Below are 22,737 nucleotides of genomic sequence, written 5' to 3' on the forward strand. Positions count from 1 at the left end.
GGGCTTAATAAAGTGGGGTTATCTTTATAGCCCAAATTAATGGATTTAGATTTTTAATTAAATCCACATTTATTGGGCTTAAATAATTGACCCAATTTTATTAATTCAAAATATTAATTTAGACTAATATATCTTGAATTTAATATAAATTGAACCATTCTACAAATTTATATTTAATAAATTATAAATGATTACAAATACACTTGACATATTTTTCTACCCACAACACCCAAATCATAAGGAAAGAGTTAGGTCGATTTAAAAGCTAGTGATCGCATCTTCTTTCTCTTTCTACAATATCTCTCTAGCAAAAAGCTCCCAATAAGGGCATTTAAGTCACAAATACGAAAATGGGGGGGACCCACCTTCCAATGCTGAAACATTTCATTCAAAAGATAAGATCATAGATAATGTCGATACGAACGTAACGCAAGTTACAACGACCCGAGGGTCCAAACATAGCTCCTCCAATTCACCAAACACTGATGTGATCACTGTACACATATCTGAAGAGGAGCTGCGAGCAGCACACAAAATCATTGCTTTGCACAAAGATGGATTGATTCGAGTCTCAAGAGTGGGTGTAAATGATTCATCATCACTTGGACTACATACAATCGAAAAATTAGAACAAATTACATCACCAGTTGTGAGCACTGAATTTTCAAAATTTGAGCTGAAGAACACAGTCTCGTCGGACAAGCGAATTGAAATTCGAACAAGTTTCGACGATATTCGAGACATCGGACCCACCGGGGTTTGTTCTCCTGGTCAAGACGCATCCAATGGTACATGTTTCACCGGCGTTAGAATCGCCGGTGAAAATTTCGATGTCGGCGTCGGAGCTCCGGCAAGTATATCCCATCAAAATCAATGCCAACATGCTAAGCTCGATGAGGAGAACCTTCCAAGCATCAAGAACCAACTCAAATTTCAACCACAGGCTTTGAATATCCATTTCGCTACTGAACGAGAAGAGATCGCCGAACCTCCGGTTAACCAATTGAGCCAAGACCAATGCCAAAAGGTGCGCGACAGTGTAGAGAAGCTTCCTAGCTATATGGCTAGTCTCGAATCACTACCAAAAGATTCAAATTTGAAAAGTCGTCAAGGCGACAATCATGATGAAACTGCCGGAGCTCCGATGAACAAAATGCTGAGATACCAATGCCAAAATGTTCCCAAGGCTGTTGTGACGCTTCCTACACAAACCACTGACCCCAAATTATCTTCAAAAAGTTCAAATTCAAAAAGTCGTCAAGACTTTTCCGAAGGAGATTATCACAGTCACAGTGGTATTCGAATTGAGGAACCTACATTGGCTAATGATCACCATCAGTACCTTGATGATTGTAGTCAATCCCACAATAATCAAATAACTTGCAATGATCCAATGCCAAAAAACTTGAACCATATCTGCAGCACTAGTTCGATCACAGGAGCACAAGGTAAGTTTTCTCCTTCTCTTGATTTCAATATGCAGGGTCAGTATGTGTGTTCTCCTAATGACATTCAACTATCTCCTAATCATATTGATCTTCCTAATAATCGTGGGCAAGGTTTGGAAAATAATTTGGTGCCTAGTGCTGATGTGCATCATTATCATACTAATAAGAATAGTGCAGCTGGGCATAATTCTACTTCTATGAATGTTGATGTTAATTTATTGAAATCCAATGGAGTAAATACACTCCTTAGAAGTGCTTCTAACAATCTTATGTAGGGTAATGAGCATAACACTACCAAGCCTAATTCTATTGCTGAGACCCTGACCACCAACATACTCCAAACTCACAAAACTACAAGTACTCCAAGTACCTTCCCAAAAATATCCTTCAACTTTGATAAGCCTAGCCCCAACAATCAAGTCCCTAAACCTGTTAGTACCCAACCTCAACAACCTGAAAACAACAATAGAAATCCTCAGAGAAATCAGTTCCCCAATAGAAAGGAACAGGTCCCTCACCCTGCCCCCTACACTGTGATCCAAACCTTTTTGTCTAAGCTTAGATTAAACCAAGCTAAGAATGTCACCCCTCTTGAACTATCTACTCCTATCTATACTACTAGACAAGGGTTACCAGATGTGATATATGACAATGATGACTTCATGATTAAATTGGCTCAAAGATGCAAATATACTCTTGTTGGGAAATTTAGTAACACCATGCCAAAGGTGGAACTCATAAGGAGAAGCTTCATCCTCCAAACACAGCTTGTGGGAGGTGTTAAAATTACCCATTTTAATGCAAGGCATGTATACATTGACCTTGACAATGAAATGGATTACACAACTGTGTGGACCAGACAAAGGATGACCATTGAAGGGCAAGTTATGAGGATACAAACTTGGACACCAACCTTTAGGCCTGAGGAGGAAACTCCTATAGTTCCTGTGTGGGTAGCACTGCTAGAACTCCCATGGCATTGCTATGGAAAGGAGTTTGTTACTACACTATTGGCCCCTGTTGGAAAAGTCCTCTTTATGGATGCTGCCTCTATCCAAAAGACAAGAGGAAGTACTTCTAAGGTGAGAGTTCAAATCAACCTTACCCAGGAGAGGCCTCATCATGTCTGGATTAACTATGACAAAAGAGATCCAACTATTGGAAGATGGCAAGAACTACTATATGAGAATGTCCCTGAATATTGCATGTATTGCAAGCATCAGGGGCATATGGTGCATGTCTGCAACATAAGAAAAAGAGATGAAGAACAAAAGAACAGGAAAAAAGCAGAAAATGAAAAGAAAACCAAGAGCCATGATGAGAAAGACAAAAGAGAACAAGTTCATCCACCACTTGCCAACCTACAGGTGCACAACAATCCTTCAACAACCAAAGTACCACAACAGCCACAAAACACTATGACTAGCAAGGAGGACAATGGCTGACAAACTCAAAGAAGAAAATAGAACAAAGGACTTACCAATGTGCAGCAGCACCAGGACATCAGAACCACAGGAGCACTACTCAAAGGTAAGTATGTACCAATGCAGCAAGTCAATGCTAATCCAGGTAAGAATGCTACTCCTACTACTACTTCCAATGTTCATGTTGATCTTGTTATGCCAGATCAACCCACTAACCAAGCTGCAGGAGATACAAACAACCAAAGGAACTCAATAGTGAAGAGTTCATCAGTAAGGCAAGCAAGTACTATAACTCAGAGACAAGGTATTGACTTATCTATCCCACAAACCCCTTTCCCTCATATTAGATGTATAAGTAATATCTTAACAGGTACTACTCAAAGGACCAATGTTGCAAGGGACTCAGGTATTGACTCTACTAGCCCAATCCCCAGGATGCCCCCAATTTTTAATGCTGTTGATATTATTGATGCTGAAGTTGTTGGGGGCAGGATGGAAGTGAAAAGGAGGCACACTCTAACCTGCAGGAAGGGGTAACCATAAGGGGAAGGGATTTGTCTCATGTTTTGCATGAGAACCAAAACACTGACCCTAGGAGTGACTCTAGAGCCACTGCAACCACTGAGCACAACAATATCAATGATCCAGCCAGCCTGAAAATGCTAAAGGAAATGGTACTGTACAGGATTCTACTTTGCCAACTCCTAAAGGCTCTATGGCTAAATACTTGGGGTCACTTGCTAGCACTAGAGCCAAGTACTCTACTGCAAAGAGGAACAAGTTAAGTAAGAAAAGAAGGGATGCTATCAAGAAGAAAATTGATGAAAACAATCATGCTGAGGGAGTTCCTAAGTTTTGTCACAGCATGACTATGTAAAAAACTCATCAGCCTTGCCAACAATTTGTAATTGATAATGATCAAGTAGGAATGGATATCACTACCCTCCAAGACCATTGTATTCTCATAACTCCCATTCAGTCAGCAGGTGTCAATACTGAAACACATACTAATATAGCCAAGGCCAACTATACTCTCAAGACTAAGGTTGATAAATATGCAGTGTGTGTATTTGAGAATGAAGAAGATAGTGATTATCAACCAATGACTGACTATGAGGATGAGGATGATGTGAGTGAACAATTGATTAAGGCTTTTAGACCATCCAAGGACAAGGTGTATGAGGATGAGGTCCAACAGGTTGCTAAGTCCTAGGGATTCTCTGATGAATATAGGGTCACTCATTCTGAAGATGAGGAAGACCATGACCATTGGAAAGAGGCACAACAAGAAGATCAACTGGAGGCATTCAGATCCACAATGACAGCTTTAGTGCAGAGGGAAAGTCATCAAGACAAGGAGGAGAATGATCCACCCTCTAAATGTAAGCAAATAAAGAAGAAGACTAAGAAAAGTATCATCAGCAGTTCTGATAAGGTTGTTCTCAACAGCAACATCAATACTAGGTCCAAAGCTCACAAACCTTAATGATTAGTACAATTTGCTGGAATTCAAGGAGTATTAATACTCAAGGGGCCCTTGACAGGCTACAAAAGTTGAAAGATCTCCATAAGTTATCTATTATAGCAGTGCTAGAACCATTCTCCAACAAATCCCAAATTGAATTCCTCAGAATTCAGCTAGGTATGGATAATGTTATGTCCAACTCCAACAGCAAAATCTGGTTATTCTGGAACAAAGACATTGTATGCAATATTATTGACCAGGATGAACAGCAAATGACTTATGACATTACTCATGTGGCTTGTCCTAATAACTACATCATTACCTTTATATATGCAAAATGCAAGGACTATATGAGAAAAGACTTATGGGATAAGATGCTGCAATTCTCCAGTAAGGAGAAGCCTTGGTGCACCATTAGAGACTTCAATGTTATTACAGATGTTGAAGAAAAGATGGGGGGCCAGCCATACAATGTGACCAAGAGCTTTGAGTTTATTAGTGTGATAGAAGCTTGTGGACTCACGGATTTGGGGTTCTATGGGCAGAAGTTCACCTGGTGCAACAATAGAGACAAAGATGCTAGGATTTGGAAAAGACTTGACACGGCCATGGTTAATGAATCTTGGTTAGAAGTCATGCCTGTAACAACTGTCAATCACTTGGCCTCTACAGGATCTAACCACTGTCCTCTACTACTTGAAAGCATGGCAAAACAAGGTAATATTATCAAGTATTTCAAATTTCTAAACTGCTGGACAGACAATGTTAATTTCCTTAGCACTGTAAAATCAGGTTGGGACAATCCTGTGGAAGGAAATCCAATGAGAACCTTCCAACAAAAGTTGAAAAGAGTTTCTAATACTCTTAGTAAGTGGTCAAGAAATGAGTTTGGGGACATCTTTGCTTCAGTAAAAGAATATGAAGAGTAAGTGAGACAAGCTGAAGAAAAAATAATCAGTGACAATACTGAAGAGAATAGATCCAAGCTACATCAGATCAATGCTCAGTACATTAGATATCTGAAGATGGAGAAGGCTATCTTAAAGCAGAAAATTCAACTTCATTGGTTCAAAGATGGAGATGCCAATACCAGCTATTTTCATGCTATTATCAGAGGAAGAAGAAGAAAGTTATTCATCCATCAGATTAGTGATGAACATGGCAATACTATTCAAGGTGAAGACAATATTGCAAGAGCAGCCACAACACACTTTAAAAAAATATTCAGTGGAGAAGAGAGACTGATGAGGGAAGATGTTCTTAAATGCATTCCAAAGATGGTTACAGTGGAGCAGAATGAGAGCTGCAATCCTTACCTACTATGGATGAGCTGAAGAAAGTTGTATTGTCTATGAGCCCTACATCAGCTGCTGGACCAGATGGAATGAATGGGAAATTCTTTCATTCATACTGGGATATCATCTGTGAAGACCTACTGAGATTAGTCCAGTATTTCTTCAATGGACATGGTATTCCCAAGTTTATTTCTCATGCATGCTTAGCTCTACTTCCTAAGAATGAGCATCCTAACAGACTCTCAGAATACAGGCCTATTTCTCTCAGCAATTTCACTAACAAGATCATTTCTATATTGATAAGCCTCAGAATTGCTCCAATATTGCCTCAGCTAATCTCAGATAATCAACCTGGATTTGTTAAAGGTAGGAGTATTTCTGATAACATAATGTTAGCTCAATAAATCATCCACAATATTAAGAGACCAAAGGCTGGGGATAATGTGGTGATAAAGCTAGATATGGCCAAGGCCTATGATAGGGTCTCTTGGTCATTCATTTGTATGGTCATGAGGAAAATGGGGTTTGGATAAGTGTTGATTGATATGGTTTGGAGGATTATTTCAAACAATTGGTACTCAGTCATCATTAATGGTGCAAGGCATGGCTTCTTCCACTCTACAAGAGAACTCAAGCAAGGAAACCCTCTATCCCCTACTTTATTCATCATTGGAGCTGAAGTTTTGTCTAGACTTCTCAACAATCTTCATCACCATTATTTATATACAGGATTCCAGATGGAAAGAAGAGGTCCTCAAGTAAATCACTTGAGCTATGCAGATGATGTGATCATTTTCACATCTACCAGCAACTTCTCACTTACATTGATTACCAAAACTCTTAAACTGTATGAAGCTATTTCAGGATAACTTATCAATAAAGATAAGAGTCAAACCATGATGCCACTGAATACTCCCTCTGATGTGGTGGAAAGGGTCAGCATGATCACAAGATACAATTGCACTCATGGCCCAATCACTTACCTAGGCTATCCCCTATATATTGGAAGACAAAGGATCATATATTTCTCTAGTATGGTTTCTAAGGTTCTAAGCAGGATCAGGGGATGACAGACTAAAATGTTAAGCTGTGGAGGTAGAGTCACCTTGGTGAAATCAGTGCTGCAATCCATTCCTATACACCTGCTGTCAGCTATCAGTCCTACCAAGACCACCATAAATCAAATCAAAAGACTAATTGCTGACTTCTTTTGGGGATGAGAAACTAAAAAAAGAAAATATCACTGGGCCTCTTGGGATACTCTCAGTTATCCTTATGAGGAGGGTTGTATAGGTGTTAAAACATTAGAGGATGTGTGCTTATCCTTCCAATATAAACAGTGGTGGACTTTCAGATCAAAGAAGACACTATAGGGGGAATTCCTTAAAGCAAAATACTGCCAAAGGGCTCATCCAGTCATAAAGAAGTGGAACACAGGACAGTCCCTCATGTGGAAGCACATGATGAGAAATAAATGAGATATTGAGCCTCATATACAATGGAGAATCAAGTATGGAACAAGCAGCTTTTGGTGGGATGATTGGCTAGGGGTAGGTCCATTAGCTTACCACAATGAAAGTCTCCCTAGATTGAATAATACTACTGTCTCTAAACTAATGGAGAATGGAGGATGGAAGGCAGAGGAAGTAAGGAAACATGTACCCCCTCAGCTGGTGTGCAAAATTCTCAATACTCCCATCAGCTATATTCCAAATATGCAGGATCAAGCCATCTGGAAGCCTAACTCTCATGACAACTTCACTTGGGCATCAGCTTGGGAGTTAGTAAGAAAGAAAAAGACAATATCTCTCACTAACAGCAACATATGGCACAATAGCATTCCTTTAAAGGTCTCTTTTCTTTTATGGAGAGCTTTCAGACTTAAGCTACCCACAAATGACAGAATTGTGGCCTTTGGACAGGAGCCTTTTCTTGCTGCTATAGACCAGGTCTTGATGATGTAGACCATATCCTTGTTTTAGGCTACTTTGCACAATATATTTGGAAGCACTTCTTAGGGTATTGGGGTCTACAACACAGCAATACTCCTCTAATAAACCTATTGATGAGGTGGTGGCTAATTAAAACTAACAATGAGCTTCATAAGTTAGTAATGCAAGCCATCCCCATTTTTGTGTGCTGGAATCTATGGAAGAATAGATGTGCATACAAGTATGGAGGCAAGAAGTCTAATGCTACTAGAGTAATATTCTCAATATCCAAAGATCTATATATGCTTATCTCTATTGTGTATCCATATATTGATTTGCCAAGTAAGTGGGCAGATTTGGTTACCATGGTTGAAAAAAGCCAACATGAGTTGAGAATAACCAAAGTATGTTGGACTAAACCACAGCCTACAATCATCAAGCTCAACACAGATGGGAGTGCCCTTAATAATCCAAGAAAGATAGGGGTAGGAGGCAGTCTTAGGGACCATAATGGAGTGTTGATATATGCCTTTGCATCTCTACTAGACTTTGGTTCTAATAACCAAGTTGAAGTACAAGCAGCTCTTATTGGTATTCAATGGTGTCTACAACATGGCCACAGTAGGGTAGCCCTGGAAGTAGACTCTGAGCTACTGATCAAGTGGCTCAAATAAGAGAGGAAACCACCATGGAATATTTACACCTATCTCACTGAGCTGCAGTTATTGATTAGCAAGATGGAAAGCTTCCACTGTAGACATATCTTTAGGGAAGCTAATTTCCCTGCAGATACACTCTCAAAAGAAAGCCACATGAAGGACCATACACAACACTACTACAGTTTTCAACAACTTCCAAGAGAGACCAAGGGATATTACAAAATGGACAAAGATGGCATAGCTAGCTTTAGGAGAACAAAGATGAAGAAGATCTACCAACCACCTTGAAGGATATCACTAATCATGCTCTAGTGTTAGTTTCTATTCAAGTACATTTATTCACACTTTTTTAATACTAGCTGATATATATAATGATATCCAGGACCATTGTAAAAGGGAGAGTCTCCCTAGTTTACTGCTTTTCTAGAATAATTACCATACCACTAGAGATAAGGGATAGAGTAGCTATCTTCTCTTCTCTTGTCCTTTTGTTTATACAGGTAGTTGCAGACATGGAAAATGTCAACCAGCAATACAACAACATACAACAATCCACAACAACAATTGTCCAAACCAGAAACACAACATCCATCACATGGAACTCCATTCAACAACAATCAAAAAGGAAACTCTGGTTCTATTATTGTTTTCTATTGTGTGTCTCATTGTGCAGGTTTAATGCTACTTTGAGCCTGGGGTTGGAGTTGCAATAGCTAAGTTTGAAGTTCTTGCACCAGCATATCAACAACATCACATGTAGATACTACAGCAGCAGCAACTACATTATAGAGATGCAGCAACAATAACATAAGAATGCTGTAGAGATGCAGCACAGGAATCAGCAATGGGATTTCTCCTTTTGTTTGTCTATTTTTCCGTTTGGGAACTCTGGAAAAAAGGCAATAGCAGTAAATTAGAAAACCCAATATCAGGTACTTTGAAGAGATGATCCTGATCATAAGGAAGGGTCTCCTCTTGGGAGTAGCTTGCAACAACAAGCATCTTAACCCCCTCTACTATAGAAGTAACATGGAGATACCCAAGGACCTGCAGCAGACTATGACCAAAATGCAATAGGGTATCATGTGCAGGGTGATTTGGACCATGTGGACCTGCACCAAGGTCTCCAAAATTTGCAGGACTGCAGCAAATACTATAGGAGCAAGACCCAAGAAGTCTCATCTCAAATGGATAATTGGAGACGTTAGGCAAGTGACCTTGAAGAAGTCAGCTGTCTTAAGCCTAAAGAGGGAGCATTTTGCTATTTGGAAGTTCCAACCTGTGCAAAATGCCTTAAAATCTTGTAGGACAAAAGAAAAGCATGTTTGTACAAGTCTCAAGGAGTTTCAGCTCAATCGGATAATTGGAGACGTTAGGCAAGCGACCTTGAAAAAGCAAACAGGCTCCAAAACACTATTAGAGGTCCTTTCCTTTTTGTTAGCTTGTGCAAGTTCTTTCTTGCTTTTGTTTGTTTGTTGTATTGTTGCAGGTTGCTGGAGTGATACATCAATATGCAATAACAACAACTACATGGAGGACATCAAAGATACAACCACTAAATCAAATAGAAACTCCAAGACTGCTATACAAGGCCCATCCTAGTTTTTCTGTCTGATTGGCTGTTCGTTTTTCTTTGATGGTTTTTATGTAAGTACAACACCTGATGGGGCACCTTGGCAAATAAAAGGCATCAACATAAAGACAGCAACCTTATAAGCTAGGACTTCACCAACACATCAGCTCTCCACTCAAGCCAATTCCCTCACTACAACACCTGAAGTAGACTCTTTACATCCCAAAACTCCTGAAGCTCCTTGCTCCTTTACTTATTATGTGCAGGCACATAAGAAACAACTACTAGTTAATAGTACTAGTTACAGTAGTTTGCAGATTTGTTTGGTTGTATGGTTTGTTAGTTTTGTTTGTCTGTGCAGGTCCATAAATCCTAACACTAAGGGAGGCAACTACTTGGCTTACTTAGACCTAATCATCATAGCAACACTACTACATACTGGGTTCCTGGTCTCAACACCTGCAACAACTTTTGTGCACCCCAGCTACAACTTCAAAGTTGAGAATGCTTGGGTTCTCAAAGCACCAGCAACCATCAGCATCCAACATCTGTACCAACAATTTGCAGCACTTAATGAGAAACTACAAGTCATTACTACTTCATACATCAGCTTCCAGATTTGCTTGTTGGGAGAGGCAATAAGGAGCTGATTATAGGAATGCAGCAACCTTCCTTGGCTACTTGTATTAAGAAGCTGCCTGCAGGTTTGCAACAGCCATCACACCTCCCATACTTGTTTGGCTCTTTGGTTGCTAGGTTGTGCAGGTACACAAAGTCTCAGACAAAGGGAAATAACCACCACACAAGCAAGGGCCTCACCTACTCCCATCACCTCTCCATGCATACCAGATGCATTCTTTCAACACCTGCAACAGCTCGCTTACATTCAAGACTCTTGGAACTCCTTCTTGGTTCATGTGTGGATGTGCAGGTACACCTCTGATCAGCTTCGACGTCACTAGAACTATGCAAAATGAAAAGCACACAATAGTGCACATCCAATCAGCTGCTCAAGTCAGGGAGGCATCACATACAAGTTGCACTACACAACTACTCTATCTTTCATGATCCTCAACAACAACCCCAAGGCTACTGGTTACTATAGCTCTATTTACTTCCTATCCTTTCATCCTCCTTAACTACTCATCCTTATATTGATGTTGTTGCATATTTCCTTGGACTTACTTGGTATGACAAGACTAAAAAGGGCAAAGATGAAAAGAATTTTCCCATCCCATGCAAGATAGAAGTTTCATATACCTTTTTCTTCTTTAATTTAGCTATGTCTGATATGTAGCATAGTTGAATAGGAATATTGTAGGTTACTCTCTTTTTTCTCATGGAAGGGGAGAGTCTCCCTCATTTATGCTTTCCTAGTCGATTTATACTGGGAGGAGTCCTCTCATAGGTTTACTACTTTCTAGTTATAGTTAGCCTCTCTTTTGTATCGGGGATGAGTTAGCTGACCTTAATAGGTTAGCCGACTTATGAACCAACATAGGATCGGAGGTAAGGTTTATTTCCCCCTCCTTGTATTTTTATTTTGTTTATTTATGTTAAGGCTTGGGGGTGCTTCTCAACCCCTGACTGTGCACTAGATGTGGGAGCCTCGTGTAGGGTCTGTTCCCTTAAAAAAAAAGGAAAGAGTTGTTTTTAAGATTTTCTTCGTATACTTGTTGTTTAAATTGTCTTTCAAGCATGACATCTCTCTATTACATTTTTTGCAGTACTCATTTAAGTCCAAATAACCATAAATAATGATCATAGACAGTGTAACAAATCTGCCCTTGAGTATGAAAATCACTTACTCCGGCATTGAAGGTAGAGCAACAATGAAGCTAAACCTTTCTGGGTTGACATTTATCACTGAACAATTAAAATAATAAGCATGAGTAAACACTATATAAATTACAATAAAATATTATTAAATATTATACGTATCTGTAATGAAAAATAATAGACAGCTCTGAATTTCAACATTGCTAACTTAATCTATATTATTATAAGAATATATTGTCCATTCGATCAAAATTTCACCAAAACACATTCTGCATTTATAAGATAACACATATATTATAAGAATTATTTGGGTATTCAAGAGAACGTTCCATCTTATGCATTCAACCAAAAAAACAAAGCTCCTGGATCATTTAAAACAACATCAAACCTCTTAATAAGTTATAATATAATTAACGATTAACGCTACCATTTTTAACTGCGCTTAATACCTGAAACAACCTAGTTGCATCATAAATGTATTTGCAAAATAAGATAATCAAACATTTTTTTCAATAATTAAGAAATTTCACACAAGTGTAAAATAAATTATGATTGAATTTTTTAGTGGATGTTGGATAAATGAAATTGTAGTCTGTAAGTATTGGTTAAATGAAATCATAGTGTCATGACCCCGACCCATCATGACTAGCACCCACACTAACCCTCCGATGGGAGAACTATTATGACATTACAATAATTAACACACGCAGTAGATAAAATAAGGTAAGGATGCGGAAGCAGTCTTAATTAAAGAAATAAGCCTGAGTCCCCATAAACTCAGGAAAGTCTAGTCAACAACTTAAACATGCAAAAAATATCCTAAGAACTTAAAGTCAATCGTGCCAAAACTCTAAGCAAGTAACAAGTCTAGAAAAGGGACGTAACACCGAAAAAATATAACAATATTGTCTGGAAGTCTAAGTCCTGAAAGAAGGACTTGAGATAGGAAGAGCTTATGGTAGCCCGTAAGAAGTAGCTCACCCTTGAACTCTCAACAACTAGTGGTCTTCTATGCAGGGTCTGTCCGCAATCGTCTGAATATGCTTTGTACTAAAAACAAATAAAGCAAATATAGTATCAATACACAAAATCAACAATGTACTGGTAGGATCACACAACTAGCTAGTAAGCGAGTCATGAACAAGTAAGCCAACACAGTAAGCATATATATATAGAATAAACTTAACCATTTTCATCTCAACAGTACTCAACAAGATAACAGTTCACTAGTCTCAATATCATGTAATTTCACATAAGGATCATCTCATGGGACTTACAAACACTTATCTATGTGTCGGAATGTGACACTCAGTTTAAGATTTTTGTCGGAACATGACACTCGATCCAAATATGTGTCAAAATGTGACACCCGATCTATTTATGTGTCAAAATCTGATACCCAATCCAAACATACAAAGCATCCACATGTACAATCAATAGTCAACATTGTATCACCAAGAATAGATTCATCACAAATCAGGCCAGTAAGTGATCATTTTACATTATTCTTAGCATGCTTCCTTATTCATCTACACATATGCATATAATGAAGTAATTTATCAGGTACATGAGTCACTTATGGGAAACAAAACCATCACCTAACTCGAAGTCAAGCTTTGACAACTCTAAAGCGTAGGAGCTTTCCCTTTTCGAGTTCGTTCAGCTTATTCTTGGTCTAGAAGCAATAATAATATACAAAGGATCAATACAAGGGCCTATTGTTCATGAATTATAACATAATTCTCCTCCTAGGAAAAATCCATGATCCTAACCCCACCCTAGGATTGTTTTCTACCATTAGTTTTAGTCGAAAACCCTCCCCAATGATCACCAACTGTAGTTTCTAGGTTTTAGGAATCAAATTATGAAGTAAGGGTGTGATTTGCTTACCTTAGACACAAAATATAATGGAAATCAACAAGAATTCACCCAAGGTCACTTCTGGTCTCTTAATAATGAAATATGATGACTAAACACCATTCTAAGAGTTTTTCTCGAATTTAAGTAACATTTGTCCCGCTCTAGCTAGACCATCCCACTCTGGCGGAATTATTCCCTCTTTGGAAGGTTGCTTGGAAATAAAGAGCTTGAAACTTGAGCTCCAAACTTATATTGCACAACACACCTTCAATCTATGGTGTATTAACGCATACCCTTCACGCCAAATCCAATTTCAGGAGTTTTACTCACCCAAGTACGATTTTGTAAAGATGTAAAAGGCTCCTTATTGTCTTGATTATGAGCTAACTTAATAAGATTACTGATTCAACCCCACACCTATTACTAGGTCACCCTAGACCTTACCTGACTCAAAATTTATCCAAGTCTGGTCTAGGCTAAAGATTTTCGAAGTTACTACCCGATATTTTCTAGCCCAAATTCCTTCCCCATTGTCCTATCCATAAAAAAGGGGATACGTCATTATAATAGATACCAATTTACCCATCACTCGTCCTTGAGTGACTAACTAGGCAAAATAAAGTTAAATTAGATTAGAATAATACCTGCTTCGACGAACAACTGAGGATACTTGTCTCGCATGTCATTCTCAATTTCCTAAGTAGCTTCCTCCACCGAACGATACTTCCATTGCACCTTTATCATATTGATCTCCTTAGTCCTCAACTTTTGGATATCACAATCAAGGAGTGCAACTGGATCTTTCTTTTATTAAAGATCATTATCTAACAAAACTGTGTCCCATTTAAAGATGGAATCTATATCTCTATGGTACTCTTTCAGCATCAACACATGGAACACCGGATGTAGTCCAGACAAGCTAGGTGGTAAGGCCAATTTGTACACCACTGATCCTACATAGTTAAGAATCTCAAAAGGGATAATATAGCGAGGACTGAGCATGTCCTTTTCACCAAACCTCATTACCCCCTTAATGGGTGATAATTTTAGGAGCACTTTCTCATCTGCCTGAAATGTCATATCCCTCACTTTACGGTCAGCATACTCTTTTTGATGACTTTGAGTTTTTAGAAGCTTAGCTTGAATGATTCTTACCTTATCCTAAGCATCCCTCACTAAGTCTACCCCCAATGGATCTACCTCTCTATCTTTATACCATCATATGGGAAACCGGCATCCCTTCCCATAAAGGGCTTTGAAGGGTGCCATGTCAATGCTGGAATGGTAACTATTATTGTAGGAGAACTTACACAAGGAAAACAACTTGTCCTAATTTCTCCCAAAGTTGATCACACATGCTCTCAACATATCTTCCAACACCTAGATGGTCCTCTCTTATTTTCTATCTGTTTTTGGATGGAAAGTCATATTGAAAGTGAATTGAGTACCCATCCTTTCATGCAAATTACCTAAACTTTTATGGTGAACTACATACCATGATTTGAAATGATGGAAAGGGGAATCTCGTGCAACCTTACTATCTCCTTCACATAAAGTGTTGTGCATTGTAGTCCACTCTAATCGGAATAAAGTGTGATGACTCTGTTAATGTCACAACCCAAGCCAAAGACCTAGACATAACACCGCAAATGAGAAACCCAAAATTACCTCAAACAAGTCCCTTAACATTCATTTATCCTTTCATAGGTAATGACAAAAAATAAACAAGAGGAAACCATAATAGTAAATTTTCAACTTACATATATCCTATAATACCTCTAACTTTAAAATTTAGCGGGGGGTTAAGATAAGTCTCTAGCTCACCCTCAATTAAAATAGAATGAAATGCTATAGTAAGTGTGTAAAGGAATCAACATATCATAAGCTGGAAAGACAAAGGAGTATTGTCCCTGAAACATGGTAACTTACCAAAAGTAGCCTTCAAATGAAATTTCAACTAGCCACGAGGAGGAGAATGAGGAGGAGCACCAATTCCTACATGGTGATATCGTATACGCAAAAGTATGTGTTAGTACTTTGAATATACTAAGTATGTAGGCATGCAATACAATGTAAAACATGTAGGACATTTATAAGGTAAAATATATAAATGAGTGCATGCATGAAAAATCAAGTAAATAGAATTTAAATCATACATATGTGGATATATACATGCATAAGTAATCATGCAAATAGAATTTGAAATGTTCATTTGTCGGAAGTTGACTTTAACCAATATTAAGACCATGTTAGCTATTACATGAAATCCAACATAACCTCTTACATTGGTTGGGTAGTCTTCTTGCCTAGGGTAGAACTCCGTCAACTTTACATTCATTCTTTAACTTTAACTTTAAGGGCTTTCATGGATCCACTAGCCTAAGCCTACAAGGGTTTTATGTTGGCACATAGTTAATGAGACAAGGGGTTTCTACTAGAATTCCTTTGCCGAATCCCATCTCAGTGCTCATTCAGTGCTAAGTCAATCCCACAAAAATAGTTTAATACTTCAATATAGTCATAGCATATATCTTGAGAATTTAAAATATCACATTCGATAGAATTGCTCATTAAAATCTTTGGTGATTCAAATATGCAAGAATAGTCCTTATAAATAATTCCTCATTCATATCATTTTATCATTCTTTTATTTCATAAGACTCCCTTTTTAATCATATATATTGCTTTCATAAACATTTATTTGGAGTAAAATCTTTCAAGTCTAACTTCATTGAAAACATAGTAAAATTAGGTCGGTTCTATTTACTTTAATTTTCAAACATGCATGTAAATAGAATTAAGCATAAACACTAAGAAATCCATCAATTTAATCAATTTTTAAACAGCACACTATGAATTTCAGGAACCTTTAAAAAGCTAAGTAGAGAAAATACTTGCAAACCATCAATCCATATATATGAAATTAATTTGCATCAAAATAGATCAATACTCATTAGTTTAACCATAATTCATGTTATTAAGTAGAAATAAGAATTACCCATGAGAAAATCTTACTTGAAATTAAGAGATTTAGTTGAAAGACTTTTGAACTCAACGGGTGGAAGAACCCATGGGTAAACACCAATATAACTTAGAGTAACTCTTGAAAAGAATTGGATAAATAAATATAATTTAGACATGAAAATGGAAGGAATACTCTCATTGAAGGCATACATACTTGGATTCCAAACCTTTACTCAGAATCGAAGAACTCAATAAACACTCTTGAACCCTAACCTTTTCTCCTCGTTGGAGTGCTTTATGTACTACCCAAAGTATATGAATTGACAGAATAGTACTTAAAAACTAAAACTATATTTGAGAATGAGTAAAGAAGTGTATGGAGAGAAGAGTCGCTTGAGAAAGCTTGATGAAAAAAATGAGGAAATAAGGTGGGTATATATAAGTGTGAAGGAGGGACGTAACAATAAATAAAATATTTACAAAAAATGATCTAGAAAATTCAATGGAGGATTGTGATGTCATGGGTGATGTCAAATAGAGAATTTTGATGTCATTGGTGATGTCAAATGGATCTAGATCTTCTATGGTTGGTGAGATGCATTTTCTTTTTATAGAATACCCTTTTTGGAGCTATATTTGAACAAGATAACTTTCTAATTAGGATTTGGTGCTTTCATATGAATTGTAGATCTAGAAGTCTCCTTTAATTTCCTTCAAAAATAAACTAAATTGGATCAACCTACAGCGATATATGATATTTCTTCTAAAAATACTCCATTTCATCACAACACAAGTCTTGTAAAAATTAATTTATTTGACCTAATTAACTTCTCAATCTTAAGTTATAGTCTTCACAAAAGTGTTAGAGAATGATGTCAGGGTTCTTCATAAACTTAAATCACCTAATTTGGACCATCTTATGAAGAGTTATGCCCAAAATACAAAATTGGTATTATTTTCATCGAGAATAGGAACACCACATATCTTGAGAACATTCATGCTTGAATGAGAAAAGACTTATCTTGAGTAGAGTAGAGTGTAAACCAACAACCCATTATTAGTGCAATTTAAAACATCATTCAAAATATATTTCATAATTATGCATGCATATGACAAGAAAAGTTTAAATGTAAGGATTTCAAGTAATTGAGTAAGGACAACTTAATACCTTAGGCTTGAGTAGAGGGAAAAAGATGAGGGTATCTCTTCAACATATCCGCTTTCGCTTTCCATATAGCACGTTCGACTTGTTGATTCCTACAAATGACTTTGACGGATGCAACTTTCTTTTTCCTTAACCTCTTTACTTGCCGGTCCAAAATTTCCACCAAAACCTCTTCATAGGTCAAGTTTTCTTCAACATTCACTACTTCCAAAGACAAAATGGAACTTGGATCACCTATACACTTCCTAAACATAGACACATGGAATACCAGCTGAACTATATCCATTCCGAATGGCAACTCCAACGCATAGATAATATTGAATCAAATGAAGTTAGCAACATTCTCTTTCTTCACTTCTCTAAGAGAAACAACTTCTGCCCATTTTGAGAAGTAGTCAGTTGTAGCCAAGATGGAAAAATGTCTACCAGAGGACTTAGGCAATGGTCCAACAATATGCAAACCCCAAGCTTTAAATGGCCACGAGGAAATAGTTGGGTGTAATACTTCTAGGGGATGATGTATAAAATTTGCATGAAATTGTCAAGCTTTGCGTCTTCGGATGTAATCTAGACAATCTTTGACCATGGTTTGCCAATAATATCCCATCCTTTTTATGTAAAAATGAAGTTTTTGCCCAGATTGATGCATTCCACATACTCAAGAATATTTTTCTTGCATAGCTTGAGTAGATTCATCTGCCTCCAAATATTGTAAGAAAACTCCATCAAACGACTGCATATAAAGGGTATATTTATAATAAATAAAATGAGAGGTTCTTCATCGGATTTCTGTCCTTCTTTGAAGATTTTCTGGCAATATTCTATAACATAAGTAATCTATTATTGGTTGTTGCCAATCTTCAATTTCAACCTCTATAGTGGTGATAACTTGTCGAAATTCTTCTTCATGCTCATTTGGAGGCAGAGTTATCTATCTTTGACAAACCATAACTTGCATTTCATCAGGCGATACTAATGCAGAATCTAAAGCTGCCAATGCATCAACCTTATTATTTTCCTTTCTAGGGACATGTTGAATAGTCACATCTCCAAGTCATCCTATCATCTTTTGAGCATAATTGAAGTATGGGAGTAACTCAGGCTTCTTTACTTCATAATTACCTAAGATTTGATTGATAAGCAACTTGGAATCCCTAAAAACTTGTAGTTGCAATTATTTCATATCAACAGCCATTTCAAGCCCAAGTAAGAGTGCTTGATATTCAACAACATTATTAGAGTAGTGTTGTGTTAGAGTGAAAGAGTACGGAAAAACTTCTCCATGGGAAGTAAGAAATACCACTCCAGCACCGGCTCATTCATGATGTATAGTACCATCAAAATACATCTTCCAAGGTGGCTGACTTTCCACTAGCATTGCATCTTCATCAGGTAATTCATCAAATAAGTCCCAATCATTCGGAATTGGATGATTGGCCAAGAAATCTACTAGCACTTGTCCTTTTACTTCCTTCTGAGATATATACACAATTTCAAATTATTGAAATTGGAGGTTCCACCATGCTAGTCGATCACTTAAGACAGGCTTGAATATGACAAACTTGATAGAATTTGCTTTAGAGATAAGTTGTATAATATGAGCTTGGAAGTAATGCTTTATGTTCTACATCAAGAATATGAGTGCTAGACATAACTTCTCAATAGGTGAATACTTGATCTCATTTTGTGTCATCATCCTACTCAAGTAATATAAGGCATTTTCTTTCTCTTCATTATTTTCTTGTGCGAGAATTGCTCCTATTGACTTTTCTTGTGCTGCAATATATAAGATCAATGGTTTTCTAGGTATAGGAGCTACAAGTACTGAAGGCTTCATCAGATAAGACTTTATATTCTTGAAAGCACTGGTACAAGCTTATTCCTATTCAAAAGGAACATCTTTCTTCGTAAGGCGACTAAATGGTTGACATCTCCCATCCAAACTTGAGATAAACCTCCTAAGATATGCTAATTTTCCCTGTAAGCTTTTTAACTCATGAATATTTTTTGGCTCAGGCATCTTCAAAATAACATCTATCTTATCTTGGTCAATCTCGATTCCTCGATGTCGAACAATAAAACAAAGAAACTTTTCTGAAGTAACTCCAAAGGCATATTTTTAAGGGTTCATTTTAAGTTGGTATCTTCGAAGTCGTTCGAACACCATTCTCAAATCTTGCAAGTGGTCATCACTCTTACTTGAATTCACCACTAAGTCATCAACAGAGCACCCAATATTTTTATGAAGCATGTTATCAAAAATATTATGCATGGCTCGTTAATAAGTAGCCCCAACCTTTTTAAAACCAAAAGACATTACTTTGTAGCAATGTATACCTTTAGAAGTGCGAAACACAGTAATTTCTTCATCCCTTGGTGCCATGCAAATTTGATTATATCCAGATGAACCATCCATGAAAGACATTTTCTTGTATCCAGTCATGGCATCAATCATAAGCTCAGGGATTAGAAGAGTAAATTCATGCTTAGGTCATGCATTATTAAGATCTCTAAAGTCTACACAAACTCGGATTTGGCCATTGTTCTTTCTTATAGGTACAATGCTTGGAATCCATGTAGGATATTTGACTTCACGAATGAAACCTGCTTCAATGAGTTTGTTAACTTCAATTTTGATCAAAGGAACCAGTTCAGGTCTAATGCGGCATTAAGCTTGTTTAACAAGATGAGTGCCTCGTTTCACATCAAGATGATGAACTACAAATTTAGGGTCTAATCTTGGCATCTCTTTGTAACTCCACACAAATACATCGCTAAATTCCATAAGAAGCTCAATATATTTCTTCTCTTCATCGTCATCCAGTGATGAACTTACATATGTAGGCCTTATATTATAATCAACCCCAATATTTACTTCTTTCAATGCATCAATGGTATTCTTTACTCCTTCCTCGAGTTCAGATGGCGCATCTTCAACATCTTCATCTTCTTGAAGATCACCATCATTAATATATATGTGATGGCATACATGAATATCAACAAACCCATCCTCAATTTTTGCATATAGTGAAGTACTTTTCTCATCACAAATTATGATGTAATTTGATGATCCCACACTTTCTTCATCTTCATATCACTCCCTAGTGTGAACTATGATATGAGTTCTTGCTCTTAGGACATTTCCACATGAAACTACAAGTTTTGTTTCTCACCTCATTCTAGAAGAAATTAAACAGGGGCAATTCTTGGGTGAATTATGCTCTCGAGCATATACCTATTCGTTCATAGTTCTATAATTTCCTTGGCACTTGTATTTTTTCTTCATTGGTCCCAAATGATCAAAAACTGAAGTTTTTGGAGTTCATTCGATAAGCCGATCAAATGCAGAAACATTAAGAGTCAGGCCATTAAGTCGATCAAACACAGAAGGCTTTTTATTGAACATCATAGGTTCTTCTGTAGGGGTAATGTAGTTGATGCTCATCCTTTTTATAGAGATTCAAACTGGTGATGGTTGTTTGTAACCTAAGCCTTCGGGAAATTGCTTGACAACATACCCTCTCTCTATCATCATCCTTTGAGTTAGATTTAGACCATGATTTGCCTTTTCAATAACTTTATTTGGAAGCTTCCCTACTTTAAAAGCTTCATTGGGATTGTACCCTGCTCTTACCAATAACTTATATGCATTTGGGTCAAAAACTTCATTTGTACACTTTTTGAGAAGCCATTCATATGAATCATGATTTAATGGTTTGACAAATCCTTCTATCATTTTTGAAGGTGATTTGACTGCATCAATTTGCTTGATAAGAAATGTCAACTTGCTACTCTGCAACTCAGAGGGTGGGATCTCGACCTTTCTTATCTTTGGGATATACTGAGAAATTGGAATCGCTCTCTTACTTAAAGATGCCTTACTTTTCTTAGGTACTTTACTCATATCTGAAAGTGTTTTATTCTTTTCAATCATGACCCTCGCATTAATAGGTGCTACATCAACCTTTTTTGTGATATCAGCCTTTCTGATTGGTATCACATTATCAACTTTGAATTCTTTTGAGACATGATTCTTTAAGTAGAATCTTGCATCATCAAAGTGCACTTTTGTCTCGGTGAAAAGTTCATCATCAACAACTACCTTCTTTTGAACTCCATCTTCAAAGTAATTGAAATATTGATGATCGGTGGACAGTACCACTTTGTTCTCATGTATCCATGGCCATCCCAACAAGATATTATACGAGGTCTTTGAGTCCATAACATGCATCCATGCACTGGAACATATATCTTCCATCGTTATATCTAATTTGACAGCGCCAATTACTCTATGCCCTCCTTGTTTAAATCCCTAAATCATCAGATGACTTTCAAACAGTTCATTTATCAGGATTCCAAGTTCGAATATTGACCTCAGATCCATTATCCACCCTGATCCTATTTACTTTATGTCCACACACAAAACCTACCATATATAAAGGACGATTATGCAGCACTTCATCCAATAAAAGATCATCATTGGTGAATGTAAACTTCGCATCATAAATGTCCACTTCTTTAGAGTGAGACTTGATAGGGCCTTCATGTGATGGAAGTAATGATGGCAATAAGTCTTCTCCCGTTGTCTCTTCTTTATCAATGTTACAACACAAGGCCTTGGTGTCACAATGAGAAATCTTTTCATAAAACCAACTTGGCAAGAATTCCTCTAATGTCATCGGAGAATATTGCTTTTGATAGTAATTCCCCCCAACTCTTGACTTCTTCACATTCTTCTTTACCCTTTCAGTTTTAGGTAGTTTCTTCATCTTTGCTCTTGTCACTTGCTTACTTGTCTCTCTTTGCAATATCGTTTTACAACATCTTCGTCGTGTCACTAAAATCCATCCTTTATCATCAGTATAAGCACCACAAGATTGATTTTCCTCTAGAAGTCTATCTTCCCCTATTACTTCATTCATCAAAGGAATGGGGATGATGTGTTAACATCTATCAGTTTGAAGTCATCAAATTTAATCATTTTTGGTAGTGATGTGGCTAGGACATCACCACCATCATGTATTTCGACAAAGTTGCAATGGGATCGAGTGAATCAAAAGTGATAGAGACTTGATTTGAACTCTCCTTCTTATTTTCAAGCAATATCTTTCCTTCACGGGCTAAGTCCATGATCTTTTTCTTAAAGATAAAATACTTTTCAATAGGATGAACCA

The sequence above is a fragment of the Solanum dulcamara genome, chromosome 2, assembly GCF_947179165.1.
Source record: "Solanum dulcamara chromosome 2, daSolDulc1.2, whole genome shotgun sequence".
NCBI classification, from domain to species: Eukaryota; Viridiplantae; Streptophyta; class Magnoliopsida; order Solanales; family Solanaceae; genus Solanum; species Solanum dulcamara.